Consider the following 27,862-nt stretch of genomic DNA (forward strand, 5'->3'; position numbering starts at 1 on the left):
TGAAGCAGAAGACACAGACATTTTATTTTTCAATTAATTAGTTTATTGGGTGTATATATACATATAACCCCTGCTCTTTTGGATTTCCTTCCCATTCAGGTCACCACAGTACGTTGAGTAGAGTCCCCTGTTCTGTATAGTAGGTTCTCATTAGTTATCTATTTTTTTCATAGTTTCAATAGTGCATATATGCCAATCCCAGTCTCCCGGCTCCTCCCATCTTCCCTCCCCCTTTGGTATCCATTTATTTGTTTTCTATGTCTGTGTCTCTATTTCTGCTTTGCAAATATCATCTCTATCATTTTTCCAGATCCCGCATAGATATGTCAATATATGACACTTGTTTTTCTCTTTCTGACTTACTTCTCTCTGTATGATAGTCTCTAGGTCCATCCACGTCTCTGCTGCTGCTGCTGCTGCTGCTAAGTCACTTCAGTCATGTCCGACTCTGTGTGACCCCAGAGACGGCAGCCCACCGGGGTCCACTGCTCTGGGATTCTCCAGGTGAGAGCACTGGAGTGGGGTGCCATTTCCTTCTCCAATGCGTGAAAGTGAAAAGTGAAAGTGAAGTCGCTCAGTCGTGTCCGACTCCTAGCGACCCCATGGACTGCAGCCTATCAAGCTTCTCTGTCCATGAGATTTTCTAGGCAAGAGTACTGGAATGGCTTGCCATTGCCTTCTCTGCCATGTCTCTACAAATGACCCAATAACCCAGGGACCGAACCCTGGTCTCCTGCATTGCAGGCAGATTCTTTACCATTTGAGCTACAGGGAAGTCCTTATTCCTCTTATGGCTGAGTAACATTCCATATTATTCATGTACCACATCTTCTTTATCCATTCTTCTGTTGATGGACATTCAGCTTGTTTCCATGTCTTGGATATTGTAAATAGCGCTGAGATGAACACTGAGGCGTATCCAGAGTAAACCATAATTCGAAAAGACATAGCCTTTTTTAAAATGGTGATAATCGGAGCAGTTGTAATTAAGTACTCCAGTGGTTACAGGGGAAGATGTACAGAATACTATAGATTTAATTATGGCTAGTCTATAAATTTAGTAAGACAGCCAGACATTTCTTTGAAGCCACCAATCTGGTTTGATTTGCACTTTGAATTGACTAGTATCTTGTTAAAGAGAAACAACATATGAAGCAGAAGTTGCAACACAAAATTTTAAATATAATCTTGGTTTATATTCCAGTGCTTTTAAAAACCACATATATTAAATGTGTTGGTTTTGATTGTGAACATTTGGAATAAATTAACAAGTTTGATTTAACAGGGGCTCCGAGCACTCCAGTACTCTTGCCTGGAAAATCCCATGGATGGAGGGGCCTGGTGGGCTACAGTCCATGGGGTTGCTAAGAGTCGGACACGACTGAGCAACTTCACTTTCACTTTTCACTTTCATGCATTGGAGAAGGAAATAGCAACCCACTCCAGTGTTCTTGCCTGGAGAATCCCAGGGATGGGGGAGCCTGGTGGGCTGCCGTCTATGGGGTCGCACAGAGTCGGACACGACTGAAGCGACTTAGCAGCAGTAGCAGCAGCAGCAAAGAAGAAAATCCCATGGAGAGAGGAACCTGGTAGGCTATAGTCTATGGGGTTGCAAAGAGTCAGACACAACTTAGCAATTGAGCACATACACACACACACACACACACACAAAGAAGATTTAGGAACCACAGCCAGTCCTAATGCAATTGTTACCATTTACTGCTTGTGCCTTAGTTTCCTTATCTAAAAAATGGAATGAGAATAATAACACCTACTTGAGAGGGATTTTGTGAGGATTAAGAAAGTCAATATCTCAAAGGGCAACTTAGATAAGCTCTACTATAAGGTCTCTACTCTACTGCTTATAGATATCATTGCCCAGTTTCTTTCACATAAAGCATATTCTGATAATTGGTGAAAAAGAGGTTAGGACAGCAATAATCTAGTCCTTCTCAAATATCAATATCCACTTACATCACAAATTTGTTTGGGGCAAAGTCTTTATATCCAGTCCATAGTGCAAGACAGTTTCCCTATAATCTGCATTTGCCTCTCAGTGTGGACAAATAAACAACTAGAATAAGAATCCAAGGTCTAGATTATAGGACACAGGCTTTGAAATCAGACAGAGCTGAGTTCAATTTCTGTCCTTTATACTCAATACTAAGTTAGGTTATACAAGAGTAACAAATGACCTTCAAATCTCACTGCCTTACAGTAGCATAGGTTAATTTTTTGCTTAGACCATATACTAGTGTCCAGGTCATTTCTCCATAAGACCCCAGCTAATTATTGACAATGTTGCCAGTGATTCTAGCAAGTTCAAAAAGAGCATAGCAAAGTAGCACTAGCTCTTAAAAATTTAGCTTGGAAGAGACATGTTTCATTAGCTAGAGCAAATCCCATATCTATATTTGAGTTCAATAGGTCAAAGCAATATAGGAAGAAGCAGTGGATATTAATGAACAGGAATCAGATTTACTAAAATATCTGTGTGGTCCTAGATTTGTCAGTTATTTTCTTAGTCTCAGATGTTGTATCTAGAAAATTGAAAGTAATGAGACTGACCCAGAAGGTTTACAAAACAGAGAGTGTCTGGCAAATGATGGTTACTCAGTACATATTGATTCCCTTTGTCCTTTCTTGGCCCATGCTCTGCCTCTAAGTTTTGCAGGTAACTTTGGGTAATCATTTAAGAGCTTTAATCTATTTCCTCACTGATTCAAAAAGTTATGCACTAAATAATTTCCAAGCTTCAGACACTTTAGTGCTATTATCCTATGAATTACATATAGTGCCTTGGTTGAAATGACAGCCAGTGACTTTTAGAATGAATCTCCTTTGTAAAGGGAGTCAGGACTTCAAAGATAAGGACAATACTGAGAGGTATATGTAAATCAAAGTATATGTGATTTCTAGTTTATACTGTAGTAGGCCGAATAATGCCACCCACCCACCCAGCCCACCCCCCAACCACACACTAAATATGTCATATCCTCATCCCTGGAAGCTCTGAATATTACCTTACAAAGTAAAAGGGGACTTGTAGATGTGATTTAATTAAGGACTTTAATTTAGATGGGAAGATTATACTGGATTAGCTGGATGGGTATGATATAATCAAAGATAACTTAAAAAAGGGAGGCAAGAAGAGTGCCCATCAGAGAAGGAGATGAGATGACAGAAACAAGAGACTGGAGTGACCCACTCAGGAGACAAATAATCTGAGCAGTGTCTAGAAGTTGTAAGAGTCAATGAAACCAATTCTCTTCTGTAGACTCCAGACCTGCTGACACCTTGATTTTAGCACCTAAGACTCATTTCAGATTCATCCTTACAGATATTTAAGAGAGTAAGTTTGTGTTTTTTTAAGTCCCAAGTTTGTGGTAATCTGTTATAGCAATAATAAAAGATTAGCACATACGCTAAACTGAGGAAAATGATTCCTGAATTGGAAGATACTTGTGTTGCTTCCCTGGTGGCTCAGACGGTAAAGCATCTGTCTACAACATGGGAGGCCCAGGTTCGATCCCTGGATCGGGAAGATCCTCTGGAGAAGGAAATGGCAATCTGCTCCAGTACTATTGCCTGGAAAATCCCATGGACAGAGGAGCCTGGTAGGCTACAGTCCATGGGGTCGCAAAGAGTCGGACACGACTGAGCGACTTCACTTCACTCACTTTGCGTTGCTTCAAATAGTTGAAATCTTACAAAATTTATTTTTTTTAATTTTTACAAAATTTAAATAGGAATACTTTATAAAAATTGTGTGTACTCAGTTCTGTCTGACTCTCTGAAACCCTGTGGACTGTAGCCTACCAGGCTCCTCTCTCCATGGATTTTGTCAGCAAGAATACTGGAGTGGGGTGCCATTTCCTTCTCCAGGGGATCTTCCTGACCCCAGGACTGAACCCACCTCTCCAGCATTAGCAGGCAGATTCTTCCCCACTGCATCAAAAGCCCGTATAAAAAGTAGAATTTATATAAAAAATGAGTTAAAATTTGTATATTTGTATAAAAATAGTAATCACTTGACTCTTTGAGCTTTTGCTTATATTTTTACATCATAGTTAAATAATTGAGGTAGGAATAAAAGAAGCCAAGTTTAACCTCTAACTCAGTTTTAACCATGATCTTGTATAATTTGTTTAACCTTTGAGTTTCTTGTTTTCATCTTTCTATTTCCATGTTGATATTAACAAGTCAAACACTAGAAAACTCAAGATAAAGGGTACTGTTGTCACATTGCCAGGAGACTATGACTAAAAGAGTCATATATAAGATCAACAAGACCACAAAATATTTCACCTACCTGACCACAAACATCAAGTCGCCTTCCAGCTCCCACACGCCTGCTATTCTCCATCTCCTCCAAGAAGGAAGACATGTCCACAGCAATATATATATTCCTAGCTTAACTACCTAAAATTATTCCCATAAAATCTGCCCAGAAGTAGCAAGAAGGAGAGAGTATCTGTTTAAAATTCCATCTGCCCAACTGGGTATGTTTTCTTTTAAGCAACAGAGTCAATTTGTAAAATCTATATGTATTTAAATTTACCTAGGGACTTCTCTGGTGGTCCAGTGGTTAAGACTTTGCCTTCCAATGCAGGAGGTATGGGTTTGATCTCCAGTCAGGGAGGTAAGATCCCACATGCCTCTTGACCAAGAAACCAGAACATAAACAATAAATAGTATAACAAATTCAATAAAGACTTTAAAAATGGCCCACATTAAAAAAAAAACTTTAAAATAAATAAATCAATGTTTATTTCATCAAACAGTAAGCTGATCTAAAGACATATTTTTGAATAAATATTTTATTAAAACAACTATTTTAGAACTAAACAAATAGATTCACATGAATCTAATCAATATATTACTGCATTTATTGTCTACTGTTATTATGAAAAATTGCAAACTTAGTGACAGCACAATTTATTACCTTATAGGTCAATAGGTCAGAAGTCCAACAGGCATCTCTCAGGGTCAAAATCAAGATACTGGCAGGGCTGTGGTCCTTCTGGAGGTTTATGAAAGAATATGTTTCCTTGGCCTTTCCAACTTCCAGGGGTCTCCTACACTCGTTGACTCATGGCATCTCTTCTCCATCTTCAAAGACAGCAGTACTACATCCCTCTGATCCATCTTCCATTGTCACATCTCTATCCATAGCTGGGAAAAGTTTCTCCACTTTTAAAGAACATGTGTAATTACATTGGGTCTACCAGATATCCAGGAAATCTCTTTATCTCAAAGTCATTACCTTTAATCACATCTGCAAAGTTGTTTTTGCTATGTATGGTGACATATTAAGTTCCAGGAATTGGGGCATGGACATGTGTGGAAGTCTTTATTCTGCCTGTAATACTGAAGCACATACACATACACACCCAGATTAGACTTGAACTCCGTGGGAAACTGAGGTACCTAGAGGTAGAATGGGCAAAACCCAACACATTTAACTAAATAAGAGGGCGGATAACCAGTTATTTTGTGTTAGTTGATTGAATAAAACCAAGTTTCCTACCGGAACTGGATGCACTTTAGTTTGTTATTGAGACAGTTATCTTCCTTTCTCAGTACTTTACATCAAGGGTGGAACAAAACTTGGAGCAAGGAATGCTGTCAAATCTAATAGACAATCATTACGGATTGTAAATTTCCCCATCTCAGGGATAATGGAAACAGGGCAGAAACAAGGTGAAAGGTCTCAGACATGTTACCATAAACAGACTCAAATGCCCAGAGCTTCATTCATTTCTTCAATTAATAAAGAACTGTGGTGGTGCTGAGAAGCTCCTGAGAAGTACTGTGCTAAGGTACCAGAAATAGAAAAGATGAGAAAGGCCGATAATGTCCTTGCCCGCATGTTTCTCACAGTCTAACAAAAGAGGCAGATGTTAAAGAAATAATTTCCACAGGATGAGGTCAAGGGCTGGACTCAATTATATGTGAAATCTCTAAGTGGATGTCTGAAGCCAGGAAAGTAAAGCATTGTCCTGATTGATCTCTTTGTTAAAAATGCTTACCTACTCTAATTTCAAGCACATTAGGGCGATTTGAAAAATGTTAACTGATGGTGGTGAAATTTGACTTCTTGAAGATTTATATGAGATTGATACTAGATTCATGTTAGAAGCGTAACTAAAACTCAGTAACTTTAGCTAAAAAGCATCAAATAATGTTAAATGTATGCCAACATGAAATTACTTTTATAGTATAGTATTTGTTATCATCACAGAGTATTTTAGCCAAGACTAATACTGGGCCTCGAGGTATGGAAAGAGCTCTCAGTTCTGTGGTATCCCATAGTTTGGGTCTTGTCCATCATGTGGCACACCACCAATTAGAATGACAGGCCATACTATAGCCAGCATAGCTAATCATGTCTTTACGTTAAATCGTAACCCTCTACTTTGCATTGGCAAGAGAAAATGAAGGAGCAAAAGAAAATATTGGGAAAGTTCATTTTGTACACAGAGACATTTTTACAATTCAAGCTACATTTTTAAAGGTTTTACACACAAGTACTTTAATTTTACCCAAATATATGCTGGTAATAATTTTATTTATATCTCTGTTTCTGTCTTTTTCTGTCTCTAAACATATATATGTATTTATGTATATACACATTCTTTATAAACATTTAAATATAATTAAAATCATAATACACAGTCATTTGCAATTTTTTGTTATAAAAGTCTCCTACTAATGGTGTGAATTATATTTTGGAAACATCACAAAATGACTAAAATAGTCACTTATTCAGATTTAACTGTAAATCATTTCATCTTTCCTTTATTTGTAGAAGTTAGATTGCTACCTTTTGTTATTATAAATAAGGTTCTAATGAACATTCCTTCACATACATTTTTGTGTGTGTTTCTTCTTTTATCTTTATGATAATTTCTGGAAATGTAATTATGGATCCAAGAGTATAAATATTTTATTACACATTAGATAGAATATTCTCCAGGAAGTTTATACCAATATGTATGCTCTTCCCAGCCTATATTTCACAGTTTTAACGCAAAATTTTGCCAGTGGATTTCTTTGAAATGTTGTTCATTTTAAATCTTTGCTGTTTAATGGGAGCTGTGAACACATAAATTCTAAGATAGTCCCAATGATCCTTGCCCTTAGCTCTTTCCACCGCTGTGTGATCCTCTCTTCTTGAGTTGGGCTAGATTCCTGATTTACTTCTATTCAATAGAATGTTGTAGAAGCAACAGGATGCCACTTCCAGAATTAGGTTTAAAAAAGATGGTAGCTTCTATCTTAGGCTTCCTCCTTGCCCTTCTCCCTGTTCCCTGAGGAAAACTGCCAGTTGTGAGTAGCCCCATGAAAAGATCCACATGGCAAGGAACCGATATCTCTGGCCAACAGCCAGGGAGAGCCAGAGGTCTGCCAACAGTCACATGAGTGGAATTAAGATCGGATATTCTTCTGGTTGAACTAGAGAACTAGAGATGACTCCAGTTCAAATGATAACTCCATTGCAACCTTGTAAGAGAGTCTGAGCTAGAAGAACCAAACCACGCCTAGATTCCTCACCCACAGAAAATGTGTTTTTTAAGCCACTAAGTTTTGGAGCAGTTGATTGAAAAGCACTAGATAACTAACACAAAAAGAAGTGGCATTTTATAGCTATTTTAATTTAACATGAATAAGATGGCGCTTTCTCTTTTTCAAAAATTAGTGATGTGAAAAAAAATTAGTGATGTGTTTTTGTGTTTTATGTCTTTTTTTGCCATTTTATTGTGGGGCTTTTCCTTTTATTTTTAAGAGTTCTTTATATTTTGGAATTCTACTTCATTTCCTCTGTGTGTGTGTGTGTGCGTGCTTGTGTACATATTCACACACACACATATATGTATACACACACATGTACCTGAGTTTGTGTGTGCATGCGTTTTTGTGCTCAGTTGCGTCTGACTGTTTGTGACCCCATGTACTGTAGCCCGCCAGGCTCCTCTGTCCATGGGATTTCCCAGGCAAGAATACTGGAGTGGGTTGCCATGCCCTTCTCCAGGGAATCTTCCTGACCCAGGGTTTGAACCCCCATCTCTTGCATCTCCTGCATAGGCAGGGGGTTTCTTTACTAGCTGAGCCACCCAGCAAGGAATATATATATATAGCTAATGGTTTTCCAAGTGGCCTTTTATTATGCTTAGTGTGTTTGTGACATAAATTATTTTTTAAACTATGGTCAAAACCAATTTTCAATAAAAGCATCATTTCTTTGCTTAAAAACTGTATAATAAAGCCCTAATTGGTAATTAACTCTACACAATTTTTTTATATCCTGCCACTTAATGAATGATCTTATTATTTCTAATAATTTATCATCTAACCCTCTTTAGTTTTCTAGAAATACAATCATATAACAATCATATAATCTGCTGATAACGATGGATTTTTATTCTTCCTGATAGTATAACTTTATATTTGCTTTTATGTTGTTTTCTTTAAAGATATTTCATAAAAAGTTAAATCATTAATAGTAATAATGACCACATTTGTCCTTCATTATTTGGTTTAAGATAATGGGCATAGAGGATCACTTTAAAATGAAATGATTTATTTAATCATACCTGAGATATAAACAATTGTGAAGATATACCTTAGAATTGACAAAATATAATAGGTAACATTTTATATTCATGAAGTCGCTTTGCTTTCTATTCCTAATATACTAATAATTTCTATTTCTTTTACATATTAAATCAATTGAGGCAATCATGTCATGGCTCTTCATGGTCTCTGTAAAATGTACTGCTAAGTTACAACACTTGTATCACGGCAAATATTCTGCACTCAGGTTGAAAACTGGTGACTGTTATATCTAAATGTCTATTTCCTATCATAATAAAATTCAATCTTCTCTCTTTGCATGAGAGGGAGGATTTAATTTTTTCATCAGAACCAATAGTTATTTTAAAATGAGTCATTAAAATCACATGGAATATTACTCAGCTTGTAAAAAGAATGGAATAACGTCATTTGCAACAACATGGATGGATCTGCAGATTATCATAATAAGTAAAGTAAGTCAGACAGAAAATAAATATCCTATTATATCTCTTATATATGGAATCTAAAATGTAAGATACAAACAAAATTAATTACAAAATAGAAACAGACTCAGAATCTTAGAGAATGGACTTATGGTTACCAGGGTTGGAGGGCAGGGATAGAAAGACTGGAAGTTTAGAATTGACAGAAACATGCTGCTGTATTTAAAATAGATAACCAACAGGGACCTACTATATAGCACAGGGAACTTAGCTACATAATCTATAATAACCTAAATGGGAAAAAAATTGAAAAAAGAATATATACATGTATATGGATAACTGAACCACTTTGCTGTACACCTGAAACTAACACAACACTGTCAATCAACTCTACTCCAATCTAAACTAAAAATGTTTAAAAAGAGGAAAAGAAGGTAAATCTTTTCGTAAAGAAAGCTCAATACTGCATGTTAATTCTACTCCAATGAACTGATAACTCCTTCACTCTCTCCCAAGAAATGATGAGGAAGACTGTGATGCCAACCACAGTAGCCAAGGGCTGTCTCTGCCCTACATACGTTTGCTAACCAATATATAACAGGGTTGATGTCATTCTGCCCATGTGATCTCATCCTCAGCAGCTATTCCATCTTCCTTTCACAGTTGTGAGAGCTGCTGCTGGTGATCATAATACCCAGACTATTTGCCCAGGTATTCCCACCTTTAAAGAACCACACCTGGACTCCCCAACTGACCCTGCCTTGAAGTCTTCCCAGCAATCATTATCTTTATGCAATTTCCTTTCTCTCAAAATGCCTTAAGTCCTTCAGCTAGAGAGTCAAGTCTTAGATGAACAGAATACCATAGAGTGTCCAATAGGATTCAAGGTTTATAGCAACTGGGACTCAAAGATGATGACTGTACAGAGGCCTCAGAATTTGAGACTCAGAACTATCATGTGCTGTACTGTGCTAAGGCACTTCAGTGTCCAACTCTGTGTGACCCCTTGGGTTGTAGCCCACCAGGTTCCTCTGTCCATGGGACTCTCCAGGCAGGAATACTGGATGGGTTGCCATGCCCTCCTCCAGGGGATCTTCCCGACCCAGTAATTGAACTTATGTCCCATGTCTCCTGCACTGAAGGGCGGGTTCTTTACCACTAGCACCCGCTGGGAAACTCCCAGAACTATCATGGTTCAGTTTTATTATGGATCTAACTATTCATTATACCTTTTTTTCCTCTCTTATGAGAAACTAGAAACTTGCTGACCATTTGAACACTGTCTAGTCATAAGTTTGAGACTGCTTGTATCAGTCTAGAAGTCATTTTCTATTAACATTACAATACACTAAACTAGGAGTCCTTTAAGCTCTGCTGATACTGTGCATACACACCCAAGCAAAAGCTGTCACTTCTTTCTGAACATCCACATTCTCATCTGACTTAACCTTTTGTACTGTGCCTTAGTCTCTCTTTCCTATGAGACACTCCTAATAAACAATTAGCTAGGGCTTGCCCAAGAAGCCCTTGTTCTGGAGCTATGAAGTAGGTAATTGTTGTCTTTAGTAACTCCAACCTCTCCTTTCCATAAGTTTTCTTCTCTCAGCTGTGTCACTTATCTTCCTTTCCTTGTCTGGGAACCTAGTAAATTCATGTTCATCCTCTTTCCTTCCTTAGCAACTTCATTTATACTGAAATATAAATATATATACTGAAAGACAAAAATTTTAAACATCTTGGGATATTTAGAATGAAATAGTATTTCAAAAATTGAAGGAAAAAAATAACTTCTGGTGACAATATGTCAGGTGGGCAAGAAGTCTGAGTACACTGGTCATCAGGCTTGCTATGTCAGCTAACTCACCAGGTTAGGCAGGTTGGAGACATGTCTATAGGTGGTAGAGCATGATGACAACACAATTCCAAGCTGAGCGCCGAAGAATTGATGCTTTTGAACTGTGGTGTTGGAGAAGACTCGGACTGCAAGGAAATCCAACCAGTCCATTCTGAAGGAGATCAGCCCTGAAGGGATTTCTTTGGAAGGAATGATGCTAAAGCTGAAACTCCAGTACTTTGGCCACCTCATGCGAAGAGTTGACTCATTGGAAAAGACTCTGATGCTGGGAGGGATTGGGGGCAGGAGGAGAAGGGGATGACAGAGGATGAGATGGCTGGATGGCATCACTGACTCGATGGACGTGAGTCTGAGTGAACTCCGGGAGATGGTGATGGACAGGGAGGCCTGGCCTGCTGCGATTGATGGGGTCGCAAAGAGTCGGACACGACTGAGTGACTGAACTGAACTGATGGCACCCACAGGCAATTAAATGAGCACCAAGAGACATTCTTCTTTCTTTTTCTTTTCCTTTTTTTTTTTTTTCTTTTTGGCAGCCCCATGTGCCATGCAGGACCTTAGTTCTCTGACCAGAAATGCAGGCTGCACTCCCACACTGGAAGCATGGAGTCCTAATTGACAGACTATCAGGGAACCAGGAAGTCTTCTTTTTTAATTACTTTAACTTTTACTTTCTCACTCTTCTTCTTTCATGCAAGAGTACACACACATTTTCTTAAAGATGGAGAACTATATATTTTCCATCATTATCTCTAAGAAGAAGACTGCTTTGTGTTCTTCCAAAATCAAGCATCAGTTCAGTCCAGTCACTCAATCATGCCCAACTCTTTGTGACCCCAGGGACTGCAGCACTCCAGGCTTCCCTGTCCATCACCAACTCTGGGAGCTTGTTCAAACCCATGTCCATCGTGTTGGTGATGCCATCCAACCATCTCATCCTCTGTCATTCCCTTCTCCTTCTGCCTTCAATCTTGCCCAGCATCAGGATCTTTTCCAATGCATCAGTTCTTTGCATCAGGTCACCAAAGTATTGGCATTTCAGCCTCAGCTTCAGTCCTTCCAATGAGTATTCAGGATTGATTTCCTTGAGGATGGACTGGTTGGATCTCCTTGCAGTCCAAGGGACTCTCAAGAGTCTTCACCAACACCACAGTTCAAAAGCATCAATTCTTTGGCACTCAGCTTTCTTTATGGTAAAACTCTCATATCCCATACATGACTACTGGAAAAACCATAGCCTTGACTAGATGGATGTTTTTTGGCAAAGTAATGTCTTTGCATTTTAATATGCTGTCTAAGTTGGTCATAGCTTTTCTTCCAAGGAGCAAGCGCCTTTTAATTTCAAGACTGCAGTCACCATCTGGAGTGATTCCGGAGCCCAAAAAAATAGTCTCTCACTGTTCCCATTGTTTTCCCATCTATTTGCCATGAAGTGGCATGAAGTGAATTATATAATTTTATATAACTATAAAAAATTATAAATATTTTATAACTGCAATTTATTAAAGGTTGTTCAATTTTGATATATATTTTTAATATAGAGAAAAATCTAGTACTCTGGCCAAACTCATCAATAAATTCTAAAATGAAAACTATGATTTGAATACCTGACGAGAATCCGCCTGGTTATTTATTCTGTTTACTAAGAAAGAGTAATTATCAGGAAGCTAGTATACTTTTCTCCAAGAGCACTATGTGACCCTTTCTTCTTACCCTTCAGTCTTTGCATAAATGTCCCCTTCTCTGTGAGGTTATCTCTCACCTTTTCATCTTAAACTGTGATCCATCATGCCCCATTCCTAATCTTCTAATCACCCATTTTTCTTCATTGCATTTGCCACTCATATATATCGTACATTTACTTTTTAATCTTATTTTATGTCTCAGCTCACAAAAATCTAACCTTCAGGAAGACAGGGAGATTTTATTCAATGCCATGGTCAAGCCTTAAGACCACTGTTTGGCACTTCTCAGGCTGCTGGTAAAACAATAATTGCATTAATTAATGACGTTAAATGGTTTGTAAAAACATGGAGCAAGTGAGTAAATGTGAGTGGTGAATGCCCAACAAATACTTATGATCTTTGGACATGTATTGAAGTCATTAAAGTAACCAAAAAACATATCTGGTACACTTATAGGATATTAGGTACATTGACAGGATATTTATATATATAACAAAGTACAGGCATCAGATGGAGTAAATCTGGATTTCAATGAAGGTTAAAAAATATATTGATATATTAGAGTGATTTTTATTAAAACACATTTAATAAAAATACACAAGCTAATCTTTTGGCACTTTGAGTACTCCAAGTGAGCTAAATAAGTTTTTTTTTTAATCACCTTATTATCTTTTTACATTGTGGTATTTTCTTAACTATTTAACAACAATAAATGTGGTACCTTATAATTTTACACAGGAGAGAAATAAGCAACTCTTACGAGTTATTAAATGTTCACTCAAACACTAAAATTTGTCATAAAATAGAGATGCATTTCAATTTAGGCAATAAATTTTCACACGATAATTGCAAAAATATTTTTATTCTATGTTCTGTAATCAAAACAAACCAATTTAGCCATTAAGAAATTAGGCATATTAAACTTCTGAGGTTTATTGGGAGAAATAGACAAAACTATAAACATTTTTTCCTTTCAATTAAAAAAATGGCTGGATTTTGCATCATGACTTAAAAGCCTTTTTGGATCTTATTACCCATATTTCACAAAAAAATTCTTTTTCTGCTTCACAGGAATATTTAGAAAAGCCTAACTTCATTTTCAAAATTCTTGATAAAAAACTAGTTCTATGAACAGTGTGAATTACCTTAAAGAATCACATTTAAAAGAGTTTCTCCAGTGAAACAGTGCGAAAACAAGCTCAATTACAAATATGTCCTTTGATTTTTATGTTAATAAGTGGCTGCATACGTTACACCAGCGTTTCAGCAGATTCCAAATCCATGCTTATTATAACCAAGAAGAGATGCCACAAAGGTCACAGGAAATATTTTTTCCATGCAGACCACTGGAAGGCATGTTAATGTGAAGCCCAGATATTGTGAAAGTATTATACTCGGACCTGCAGCACGAGCCCGAGAGCGCCTGTTAGTTGTGGCAGGCTGCAGTCGTGCACAAGTGCTTACAGCTACAGTGACATGGTGCTAAGCATGTTTTAAGACTAGTCCCAGTCGAGCGGCATCTTATCCAACCAGAAACAATCCCACAATCCAGCTCTTTTTAAGTGATCATCCTTGTATCATAATAGATTAAGGTTGCAGCTACTTTGGATTATGTTTAATCTAACCTTTATCCATTCACATCTTCACCTGAAACTTACAAGGACCAAGAGTCAATTGCCGGGGCATAATTCACAATGACACTGATCTTTCCTTCCTCACTCTAATTATCTGGATTAAGAATAACACTTTTGAGTAATTATTTTCACATTGGATAAACATTAAGCTTTCCTGGATTTATCTGAGCTTTTTCCTAACATGAAATAGATCCAACCAGGCTTATAAGAACATAACTGACAGCAGTGACAGCTTAATCAAGGCAACCCTAAACAACTAAAACAATAAGGAAATGTTTATTTCCCATTGTTTAGGATACTCAAGAATCAGAAACCTAACATATTTAGAGACAAAAAGAATCCTATACATTCAATTGCAATGCTCTAACTTTTTTCTTACCTTATAATGATTCAGTAATCCTCAAGTAAATTCAAACTCTGAAACACTGAGAGTTATACTTGTAACATAAAATTGGCTGTACTGATTACAGCCATGAAAACTAAATATCTTTATTCATAGCCAATGCAACGTACTAAAATGAAAAAAACATGTTACAGTAAGATCACTGTGCTGAAATTATAATTAGAGTGAATCAAGTACTTGCTGTATTATGTCTGATGGCTATTTTTGATCATTCTGAACCGTCCATCCAAGATTGCACACAATCCCTAAAATTGCTTTCACAAACAGGCTAGAAAAATCTTCCAAGCTTGTCTTTGAAACTATCTAAGCTCATATACAATTACACACTAAAATCACATCACAAAACCCAATTACACTTTGGCTTTGCAGATCCACAGATAACCTCTTAAAGAGCAAACTCCCTCACTGTGTCGACCTCTGACCTCAAGCTCTTTTTCCAATCTTCAGTAGCAGGGCTGTATGTTTCTCAGCCAGGCCAAGGAGCCCAAACTCTTAATGGTTAAAAAGGGCTGCAGGACTTTTGAAGGGTGCCAAGTGTTTCATCTACCACCCAGTTCTAGATGAAGGTTAATATTGCCGATATTTTATTCTTGCTTTTAAACATGTTATATCACTGTTCCATCACTTGCAGATAACCAAATATTTTAAAGGAAGGAATTACTAAGTTCACTTGCCTTCTTTTTAATGATTTAATGATCCCTAGGTAATAAGGGTATTTCACTTTAAAAAAAGAAAAAAGAGAGGTCATTGACTATTGTAATGGAATTAGAAAAACACTTCATAAAAATAAAAAGATTACAAACAAACAAATTAAAAGCATGTATTTGCAATGAAAAGAACAGAGAAGCAAGCTGGCTCTTAAAGCAGCATCTCTCTGAAGTCTATGATTACATGTTTGTCAATCCAAGTTTGGGACATAATCATGGAGTATATGATTTTTCATAGAATAGAGGACTCTAATTTCATACTAACTCTTCTCTACAGTTTCTGAAGGAAATGACCCAAAAGGAAAAGATAAACAGCTGTTTATGGCATTTTCTATGAGTTAATAAATGACACTTAAAATAATAAACTAAATGGGGTAAGTAAATCCTCATCTAACACCAAATGTGAGAGATGATCCATTGCTGGCTCTTCTTCAGACTTTGTGTTGTTATGGCTTTAGTTGTCTGTTCTTTATCCCTTAAATTTGCTCACCCACATAATAACAATCATAAGTTCAGGGTGTGTCAGAATTGCAATGACATTTGGAAGTCATCTACTCTAACTTCCAAGCCTTATCCTCCATAGAGTACGGTGACTGACAAACGTCCTTTAAAAAGACTGTCCCTATGACCTCAAGTCATACGTCAAGTATGTATGAGTAGCTAAGTCGAAAACACTTTTTTGCAATTGTCTTCCTTCTCAAAAGAAATAATTCAGTTCTGAAGGTTGCACCCAAGATATGAACAACGTAAAACTGTCTTAATACATAACTCAAGCCCCTTGCAGACACTACCTTGACACACAGGATAGCCCTCTCTTCACTCCCTTGAAGGGTTTAGAATGAGTCAGGAAAATATTTAAGTCTGAAAAATGCAGTGAATTTTGAAAAATAATTGGGTAGAGGGATAATATGCTAGAAAACAAAGAATGGCACAGAATTAACATTGTAAAGATTCAATGAATATCCTTAGATGACTATAGACATCTTATGAAGGAGCACTAACATTTGAATTCAGATTTGAACAATGTAAGATAGGGGGAAAAATCTGAAGTTAAAGCCCTATGTTTTTTTTTCCTAGAATGATATTATATCATTTCCATTTCAGAGGACTTTCCTTAAAATTAGAATGCATGGACATTTATTCCTCTATCCTGTCAAGTTAGCTAATTAACTGTATGAGACTAGGAACTATATTCATAATGTTTAGTGAGCTCATTTATAGTAACTAGTCAAGTGAATGAAACTCTGAGAGTACTCAAATGCATGACAGTAATTTGCAATTCGACCACCTCGTTCCAGTGGTTTGGACGCTGTGCTTTCACTGCTGACAGCCCAGGTTCAATCTCTAGTTGGGAAACTAAGATCTTACAAGCTCTGCAGTGTGACCTAAAGCTTATAAAAAATCTAAAAAACAAAGAAAAATTGACCTGCAATAACTCTAATTACTAATGATCCAAAACACCATTTCCATAAGCTAAAGTCATTGAGAATCCTTTCCGTAATCCTCCATAGCTCTTCTCTAATGGAGAAAAGAACTCTCTAGTAATTTTGCATTCCTAAAGACTTGTGATGGTGAAAGAGAAATAACCAAAGACATGAGATTATTAAAATCTGAAAAGACCCTGATATTATCCTGAATTGAAAATGTAATACAAAATTTTTCCAAGATAAAAAAATAAATTAGGTGTTTGGTAGAAGAAAGTGTGAAAGCTCTAACTGCTGACTGTGCTTTATAAACATTTACATTATCCTGGAGCTATTCATACTTATGGACTTCCTGAACACCATATAATTTTACCCATTGTTGTATAAGTTGCCTGCTTCATATAAGTGTTGTACAAGTCATGTAAAGTATGTGTTCTTGACAATCTGGACAATTCGTTCTGGACGGTGCTTAGAGGCTGAGGCTGCATGGCAGCCCCAGATGGTTTTCAGGTGAAGGATAGAAAAAGTGATATAATTGATTTGGTGCTAGTTGAGATGCCCTAAATGTTCAGTTTCAACTTTTACCTAATCCATCGATTCCACCTTTTTTATTTCTACTTTTTTTTTTTAAAGCAACCCCACTAGGAATTGGGGTTATTTGCCTAGCATTCTAAAAATGTCTCCAAAATTTTGCTCTGGAAATAGCCCCCTCTGAACTTTTCTCTACTGTTAAATTGCTAAGGATGTTTGACATAGATGTTTAGAGTCTCCAGAAGACTTTATCAGGATTTCACCAAGTCCCTAGGTAACCTTTCAAAGCAGTGTTTTATGAATTGCTCTGGATCAACATTTTAGGTTGTTTCTAAAAACATGGGAAACCATTCCCAAAGAAAATTTTCAAATTGGTATTCCAGTGTTCATACATTCAGAAATATGGAAATAAGAACTAAATAAAGAGTTTAGAAATGTAGGAGGAACTTAGGGCTATGAGACTTGCTACATTTTATTTAGTTCAACTTCATGTACACATCCTATGATTTGATTTGGTTGAATTTGGCTGACTTGGTTGTTTCTGTTGGTGTCATTGGTTTTGGAGAGGCAACATGAGGATGCAGAGAACAGGAAATTTTTTTTTTGTATAGAGCACTCAGTGCCTTGAGGATCTAGACCTCTAGGACAATAAAGAAATATAGATACACACTTCAAGACTTCAAACTAAAAAATGGAAGTATTTTAGCAGGGAGATGCATATCAACAATCAACATTATAGTTCAGTTAACAAATAGGAATTAGAAAGGTCAGTGTAATTTCATGAAATAGTTGGGATCTTACTTACTTATGTACTGTTTAAATAATCATTAATATATAACTTAAGTAGTCTTTTTATGCTATAAAGTGTATAAAAATGTATATCAATCACAAATCGGGAGATAAAATGCATATACAAATATACAGTAGCCATGTTTTTTCATTAAAAGTATCAGTAAATGAGATAAATTAAGTATTAAGGGACTCTAATTGGGAGAGAATGATCATTCTCTGTAATAAAGCATGGAAAAATATTTTGAGCTGAATCTTCAGTTTCTTACCTTCTCTGTGTTTTTTTATTTTGAAAGGCATTCTGTATACCTATTGAAATTGTAAGTAAAATATGCAATCACTATTCTTAATCCTAATCATATTCTCAATTTTATAAATACTCCTCAGCCTATCAGGAATGTGTGAGACACTGAGCTTGGTACATTAATTTGATTGCTGATCGTTGCCACAAATACATATTCCTACTATAGGGAAGCAAAATTTGCCAACCCACATGTCTCTTTGGTGTGTGTATTTTTTCAAGCTAGAAATAATCAGTGCCCAGAAAGCTCAGGAAGAAGCTCTGACCTTCCCCCTAGCTGCCTAAAAGAATGCAGAGAGAGGACCTGTTCCAGGAAGGATGCTATCATCACAGATAACAAGAGTATGAGCTAGGTGTGTGACAGGGAGGAACCTAATGAGGAATGCTTGTTAAAATTTCTCTCTGTGTCCCATTATCTCTGCATGACCCAGCAAACATTTGCTTTGCCATCTCCATGTGAATTGCCCTCCTCTTCTTTGAAGTCCCCCATCGCTTCTCCCAATCCGTTTTGTCTTCACTGAAGATGGTATTTAAGGTGTGGACTTCAGCATTCTGGCCAGTTAATCAGTTTTCCTGGGACTCTCCCATATGTACATGTTATTAAACTTTGATTTTCTCCTGCTAATCTGTCTCATGTCAACTGAGTTCTTAGATCTGCCAGAAGACCCTACAAGGGTAGATGAAAATTTCTTCCTCCCCAACAATATATTTTTTAAAATATTTCAATATATTTTTTAAAACATTACTTTTTAAAGTAATCTAAGTCCACCTTCAAATAGCACTGTATCAGTTCATGCATAATGCAAGTACCTTATACCAGTGTTCCCCAATTCCTCTCTCTCAGCTCTTGTCACACTGCTGTATACTTCATTTCACTTAATCGTATGCTTTAATTAGGGGCATCCCAGGTGGTGCAGTGGTAAAGAATCCTCCTGCCAATGCAGGAGACATGGGTTCGATCCCTGGGTCAGCAAGATCCCCTGGAGGAGGAAATAGCAACCCACTCCAGAATTCTTGCCTGGAAAATCCCATGGACAGAGAAACCTGGCAGGCTATAGTTCATGGGGTCACAAAGAGTCAGACACAACTGAACATGCACGCACATATGCTATAATTGGTATGATAACATAATTGGGAAGCTTGGTGGCTCAGACGGTAAAGAACCTGCCTGCAGTTCTGGAGACCTGGGGTCGATTCTTGGGTAAAATCCCCTGGAGAAGGGAATGGCTACCCACTCCAGTATTTTTCCCTGGGAAATTCCATAGACAGAGGAGCCTGGTAGGGGCTATAGTTCATGGGATCTCAAAGAGTCAGATACATCTGAGTGATTAAACAACAACAATATGAATAATGAAAAATGATTTGTTTAAATCTGTAATAAATTGATTTATTGGACAGTGACTGTAATATACTAGAATTATATTAAATTATTGACACTTCTCCTCAAACATATATTAGGAAATAATCACCCAAATAAGAATTTAGCTTTGCATCAGCTATAAAGGGAACTGGGTGTTGTAATTAGATTATTTTGAGGCAGACAGAAAGCTGTTGTATTAATGTCTTAATATGTTCTATTATTGAGAAAATATTCACTCAGTTACACTTTTTAGTTATTTACGTGTACATTTTATAAGGGATATGTTCTGTGTATAGTGAATAAATAACCTTATAAAAAAATTCCCAAGATTTTATATTTGCACCTCTTCTCTTACAATAAAAATAATAAATAACTTTTATGGTATTAAAAAGGCTTCCCTGGTGGCTCAGATGGTAAAGAATCCACCTGCAATGCTGGAGACCTGGGTTCGATCCCTTGGTTGGGAAGATCCCCTGGAGGAGGGCATGGCAACCCCTTCAGTAATCTTGCCTGGAGAACCTTCATGGACAGAGAAGCCTGGTGGGCTACAGTTCATGGGGTTGCAAACAGTCGGACATGACTGAGTGACTAAGAACATACACACACAGGGTATTTTTTAAAAATAAAGTGGTTCTGGTTCTCCAACAGAGGTATAACTTTATCCCTTCTGCCTACTCCTGTCTTAGTTGCAGTGTTCCCAATTCAGTTCCTTGAAGCCCTTTTCCCCTTTGACTCAACTCCTAACCACTACCCTTAGGTGAGACAGGAAAGAAGGAGACAGCTTAGGCGGAGTCAGCCTCCTCTAGGAGGCTGAAGTATTCCATTTTCCCAGCTGGAATAAGGTTTCAAAATTGCAGTCTGGTGAAGTTCTCTCCCCCGACTGTAGGCATTTGTAACAGAGAAGCTGTGAGGGTGTTTCTGAATGGTCACTCTTACATTTCCCCTACTAGAGTCAGGAGGAAGTTTTTCTGGGATCTTCAGTGTGAGAACCCAGAAACTCTTTCAAAGCTTGTAGAGGAAAGGTCCATAATCATGTGGTCACACCCAACAACTGTGGCCCCCCCGGGTTTCTCAGTCTTATGCTAGCCCATATTCAGCCTCCAACAATTAATCAAGATTGCCATTTTAGTGTTCCCATCCATTTGGCTTTAGTAGATTTTATTCCAGGTAAACAGACCTTGGTTGCTCAATCTGGTATTTCTATCTCACCAGCTTTTGGGTGATGGTTTGCCCTCCAACTTCAATTTACTGTCTGGCCCAAGAAAATCATTGATCTTCAGTCTTTTTGACATTTTCTTGTTACAAGAATGAAGATGACTTCTAAGTTTCTTAATATGTCAGAATTGAAATTGAACATCTCTGTAATGTATATTTTTTAGGAGTTTTGCATTTATCTTCATGAGAGAGATTCGGAGAAGGCAATGGCACCCACTCCAGCACTTTTGCCTGGAAAATCCCAAGGATGGAGGACCCTGGTAGGCTGCAGTCCATGGAGTCGCTGAGGGTCGGACACGACTGAGTGACTTCACTTTCACTTTTCACCTTCATGCATTGGAGAAGGAAATGGCAACCTACTCAAATGTTCTTGCCTGGAGAACCCCAGGGATGGGGCAGCCTGGTTGGCTGCCGTCTCTGGGGTCGCACAGAGTCGGACACGACTGAAGTGACTTAGCATAGCATAGCATCATAAGAGGGATTGGTTCATAATGTTCTCTTTTGATGATGAACTTGTCAGTGTTTGGTATCAAAATTATCTTGGCCTTGAAGAAAAGAGCTGGGACTTTTCTCTCCCCTTTTAAAAAAATTCTCTGGGAAATTTGTATAAAACTGGATATTTCTTTCTTAAATGTTTGGAAATTTTTATTGTATTTGTGGAAGTATTTTTTAATATTTGCTTTTTTCTATATTTTTGGTGACATGTTAAATTTCTCACTTGTTTCAAGAATGCTTATTGAAGTATTTTTATGAAGATGGCCTAAAATTTTTCTCAGATAATCCTCACATCTCTTTCATCTCATTGCTTGTGCCTGTTGACTGTCTTTTCTCATTCAAGCTGTGATTTTCCTGGTTCTCTGTGAAGGGTAGCAGAATGTGCCACTCCCAAATATGCCTCTTTGGCATAAGGATTATTCTGAGCTGATTATTTTTGAGAAAAAGCAGACACAGAAGATCTAAAGGAGTAGAATCTACCATCTTGTAAAGGAAATTTACATTTATGTGGAAATCTCCAGTTTTAAATGTGTCACACTGTCAGTACCAGGCAGCAAAAGATGACTCTAAATCACAAGAAACTCTTCTCCAGGAAGAAGATGCCAGACTTAAATCTGCATGACAACCTCACTGTACTTTTCCTGGTCAGCTCCCATACCTAGCCATCCCCCACATGGCCATCCCCCACAACATTTTGCTTTAACTGAAGATGGTATTTAAGGGGATATCTTGGGGTGTTTCTGAGATTTTTCTCAGTTATATTAGTATCTCCCATTTTTACATGAGGTATGCGTGTGTGTGTGTGGCAAGTCACTTCAGTCGTATACAACTCTTTTCAACCGTAGGGACTGTAGCCCACAAGGCTCCTCTGTGCATGGGATTCTCCAGGCAAGAATACTAGATTGGGTTGCTGTACCCTCCTCCAGGAGATCTTCCTGACCCAGGGATCAAACCCGTGTCTCTTCCATCTTCTGCCCTGGCAGGTGGGTTCTTTACCACTAGGACCACCTGGGAAGCCCTTACATAAGGTATACATGTTAATAAATCTCTGTGTGTTTTTCTCTTGTTGATCTTTCTTTTATTAAGGAGGATGAGGTGAGCAGGTCTCACCCAAGAACCTAAAAGGGTAGAGGGAAAAGTTTTTCCCTCCTCCACATCAGTATGATGAGTGATTTCAATTACATTCTGGACATTCTGTGCTATGCTGGAAGACCCTCGTCCTCTACATAGGTCTGGCCTACTTTTCTGGACTGTGGCTTCCACAACAGTCTAGTTTTCAGAGCTAGTTACTTCATATACCTGGTACCACTGGAACTCATGCTCAGTCCCTGCTGGTTGCCCCTCATGAGGAGCTGAGATGGGAAACACTTTATCTCTGCTGACTGCACATCCCAGATAGGCTCCATTTCAAATTCCTGCTCATGTAGCCAGTGAAGGAAAGGGCCACCAACCTGGACCACCGTTGGTGGTGGTTGGGGAGGCGGGGAGGATATGGTGGAGTGTATCAACATATACCTGGTCTGAATCTAGGGCCCAAGAACTGAGCTAATATTCTGTCTGGGCTTTTATGATATTGGTAATGACAGACAACAACTGAGAAGATACTTCCTCCTCATTCCCCATCCTTCCAAAGCCACCTTCTTTCTCAGTTAGAGAAGATTATTATCCTCTCCCTCCCAGCATCAGTCTTCATCCAGTCTTCAAAAAAAGTGTTCTAAAATCTTTTCGTAAACTCTCTGTACTACAGAATCAGCTACTTTGGAGAGTCACACTAAACTCTCCATAATAACTATGAAGTATACGCCTCTTGCTGGTCACAAAGATGGAAATAACAAAGAGCCCAATCCCTCCACCCCTGCCACAAGTGCCCACAGCCTGCTCTGGGACATTTTACCTCCTTTTGGAGATTGTGTGAGAAGGACCCCTGCCCAACAGCTCCCCCATCTCACCAAAATCTTGATTAGTGAAAAAGAAAGCAGAGGTCTGAAAGGGACGCCATTACCCCAGATAAAGACATTTTTATAAGAAGATCACTGATTGCTTCCTCACTTCAATACAAGACTGTACAAAAAGACATTTGTAATTTCCAGGCACTGAGGTGCTGAGGGAGTAGAGTGGTTCCCCTAGGGACTGTGCAGTCTCATTTCTCCCTGAATGCAGAATATTAATGGGGAAAAGACAGCACCTTAATTTTAAATTTTGTGTGTGTGCGTGCTCAGTCATATCTGACTCTGAGATCCCATGAGCTGTAGCCCACCAGGCTCCTCTATCCATGGAATTTTCCAGGCAAGAATGCCATTTCCTAATCCAGGGGATCTTCCAGACCCAGGGACGTCTCCTGTGAGTCAATGGTTTTATTTATAAAATTATATACAGAGAGGATGTATTTCTTATACATCCTCTTTATATAAATGTTAGTATATTTGCATACTGTTCTGAGTTGTTTTTTATATTATCACTATATCCTGGAGATTATTCCTTGGCATCATATACGGATTGGTGCTATTCTGTGGAAGAGGGTAGAATTGCAATTTTCTTTTGTAACATAACTGGTCAAATCTGTTCCCTGTAAATGGACATTTGGGTGATTTTTTTTTGTATTTTTGCTATTGTAAATATTGCTGGAGGATGTGCAAAATATCTCATGTGCAAATGTCTGTAGGATAATTGGTAACAGTAGAATTAGATTATTAGTAGTATATTTATATTTTTCAATCTTTACCCCTTCTTTGATTGGAAGTGTCATAAATACAGAAGAAAAAAATTGCTTTTAGACCAGCTGAGTTATTATCCTTGTTAAAGAAGCTCTACATTCTAGAGTACAAGAAATCCCTATGTGCTAAACAGTAGGAAAGTTAGATTAGATACATAACAAATTGTTCTTTTAAAATAAGAGCAAATTTTTGAAAATATACTTGATTTTATTTAGATCATATTTACAATTATTTAATTTTTATTTCTCTGTTAGAAATCTTCTGGTTAAATTTTTTCAAATGAATGACACTCTGCATGTGTTGGCTTTCCAAAGCTTCTCTTACCAAACATTTGCTGTTTTCTCTCATTCTGACATGTACATTAAGCTCTTACGTGGGTTTATATGAAGATGGCTTGATCCTCAGAATACTTACCTCAGGAAGTTGTAAAACTCTTACCATGTTTCAGTAATTAATAATTCCAAATTGGAAATTAATCTTCCTCAGACTTTCAAGAAGTTCTTCATATCATGAAAATAAATTCAAAATCAACCTTTTCTTCATGTCCACCTGCCATCTTTATAAAAGTCAAAACCATATGTGCTTGGTCTTTGAAGTACAATTTTGTCCTCTAATGATATCCTTCACATAACAGCATTATTCCTCTAGCCCTAGCTTCCCATTGCCCAACTAGAGCAAAATCCAGCAGAATGACAAATGTGTGGGCAGATGGGTGATGCCGAGAAAACAAATGACCACAGCCTATGAAGTTATGAACACAAAAAATGTCAACAGAAAGTGTCCAGATAAAATGGCATGCAAAATGAGCCAATATGGGCTAAATATTTAGGGCAATTTCTGGTTTGAATTACAAAGTCATTTTTTCCTAGCCAAAATGTTTTTTGAAACAGAGGATCTATTGTTTATTTGTTTAAAATATATGTCATAGCCTTTCACTAGGTAATTGTGATTAATGTGTGCTGATTCACTTAGTTCTACAATCAATGAAACTTACTTTTGTGAGTGAAATATAGGTTTCTCAACTGAACAAGTACAAATTCTAATTCACACATCACATAGTCTTAACCATCATCTTATTACTAAAACCTTTGTGCAAAGTAAATGTTTATCTCATTTTAACTTAGAAATACCAAAAATAGAAAACTTTTACCCTGTTAGTATCAGATGATGGAAAGTTTAACATGCAAAGTAGAGTCATACAGAGCACAGGATGTGCCCTAGTCTCCAGGAAAAAAAAAAAAATCGAGTCAAATAAAAAGGAGGCCATTTTGAGGGATTAATAATGTAGCTCTTGGATAGGTAAATGTAAAAAACATATGGAAAAGAAAATCAAAAGGAAAGCTGCTCCATTTTTCAATCACATGTCACAAAGGTAAGCCCAGAATGCTTTAAAGCCTATCAGTTATGGTGCCTCATTTTCTGCATACCAACCCTTAGAATCTTGTCATTCATGAATCCTGAAAACATTTTTGAAAGACTGAAATGTGCAATTTCATTCTTTGCTCATTATTCACTCTGTGTTCAAAGTATTGTATCTGCCCTTGTAAGAAAACTTCACACAGAAAATATTCTTTTAATCAAATACACTGTATATTCCTTGGGTTTCAAAATTCTTAAGCAGTCAGACACTGTGAGAAAATTGCTTCTTGAAAACTTTGAAAAATCTATGTAATAACCCTTGGATGGAAAGAGCTGGCCTACAGCACCTCACCTGGAGTGCCAAAGCACAACATTATTGCACACACACGTAAGAGTGCTGCCCGAGAAGCTGCAGAGGGGCAGTACCTGGGGTAGGTAGACTCTGGACCAACGTCCTCCACCCAGCAATATGCTCCTCCATTCAGGACTCTGATGGGGCTCTCCAGCAGAGCAGAATGTGATGTCACAGCCCTATCTCGCCCCAGCAGGTAGGGCACAGAGAGTCACTTTCACACTTGCTGTTCCACCTCGATGTGTACAGCCCACTCACTGAAGTGTTTGAGGATGATGAAAATATACTGTACTATCTTAATCACAGCAGAGGTCCATGGGTGTATACAACTGTCAAAACTGAAAATTTCATCCTTGAGATTGATGCAATCAATGTACGTGTTATTCCTCACATTTTTTGAGGCTCTCTTGTTAGGTACATGGACATTAAGACTTCCTATAGCTTCTTGCAAAGTTGGCCCCAATTGATTATTTAATGCCCCTGTTTATCCTTGATAAGTTTCCTTGCTCTGAAGTCCTCTCTGTTTGAAATTAACATAATTACTCCAACTATTTTTAGTTGTGTTAGCATGATATATTTTTCTCTGGAGAAAAAGTATCTTATTTTTGTAGAAAACATATATCTGGGTACAAACTCTGATCCACTTTGACAATCTCTGTGTTTTAATTGGTGTTTTAGACCATTGATATCAAAGTCATTTTTGATACAGTTAAATTAATATCTACCATATTTGTCACTATTTCTATTCACTGCCCTTGTTCTTTCTTCCTGTTTTGTCCTCTTCTCTTTTTCTGCCTTTTGTGGTTTTCATGAACATTTTATGTAATTCCATTTTCTTTCTTCTCTTAGTTTGTCAATTATCCTTTTTTTAAAATTTTTTCAGTTGCCATAGACTTTGCAGTATATATTTAAAACTAATCCATGTGTACTTTCAAATAACCCTAGCTAGCTTCACATGTAGGCAAATACTTTACAACAAAATATTACTAGTTCTTTTCTTTTGTATCATTGTTGTTATTACTTCACTTATACATAAGCATATTTAATATAATTGAATATCTCTGCTGTCAATTGGAGAAGGCAATGGCACCCCACTCCAGTAATCTTGCCTGGAAAATCCCATGGACAGAGGAGCCTGGTAGGCTGCAGTTCATGGGGTCGCGAAGAGTCAGACATAACTGAGCGACTTCACTTTCACTTTTCACTGTCCTGCATTGGAGAAGGAAATGGCAACCCATTCCAGGCTTCTCGCCTGGAGAATCCCAGGGACAGGGGAGCCTGGTGGGCTGCTATCTATGGGGTCACGTAGAGTTGGACACAACTGAAGTGACTTAGCAGCAGCAGCAGCAGCTGTCACTACTTCGATCAAACTGGTGTCTGTTAGATCAGTTATGAATAAGATAAAGTAAAAATTTTTATTTTCCCTTCACTATTTCTTCTCTGGTGACCTTCCTTTCTTTATGTAGATCTGGGTTTCTGACCTATATCACTTCCTTCCTAAGAAGTTTTAACATTTCTAATAAGACAGACCTATTCTTAAGGGAGCAGATTCCTTTAACTTTTGTTTGTTTGAGAAACTCTTTATTTTTTCTTTATATTTGAAGGATAATTTGCAGGATATAGAATTCTAGGCTTGTGAGTTTTTTCTCTCAACCCTTTAAATATTTCACCCCCCTCTCTTATTTGCATGCTTTCTGAGGGGAAGTCAGGTATAATATCTCAGCTCTTTTGCAGGTAAAATTTTGTTTTCCTTTGATTTCTTCTAGATTTTTTTTCTTGATCTTTCATTTTTTGCAGGTTGAATATGATATGCCTCAGTGTCATTTTGTTTTGCTTTGTTTATCATTATCCTACTTGATTTTCTGGGCTTCCTAGGTCTGTGTTTTGGCATCTGATATTAATTAGGGGACATTTTCAGTCATCATTGCTTCCAATATTTCTTTCTTATTATTGTTTCAAATCTTTCTTTCTTTTCCTTTCTCTCTTCTCCTCCTGGAATCCCCATCATATGGTGTGTG

Source organism: Capricornis sumatraensis, chromosome 7 (genome assembly GCF_032405125.1).
Source record: "Capricornis sumatraensis isolate serow.1 chromosome 7, serow.2, whole genome shotgun sequence".
Classification (NCBI taxonomy): Eukaryota; Metazoa; Chordata; class Mammalia; order Artiodactyla; family Bovidae; genus Capricornis; species Capricornis sumatraensis.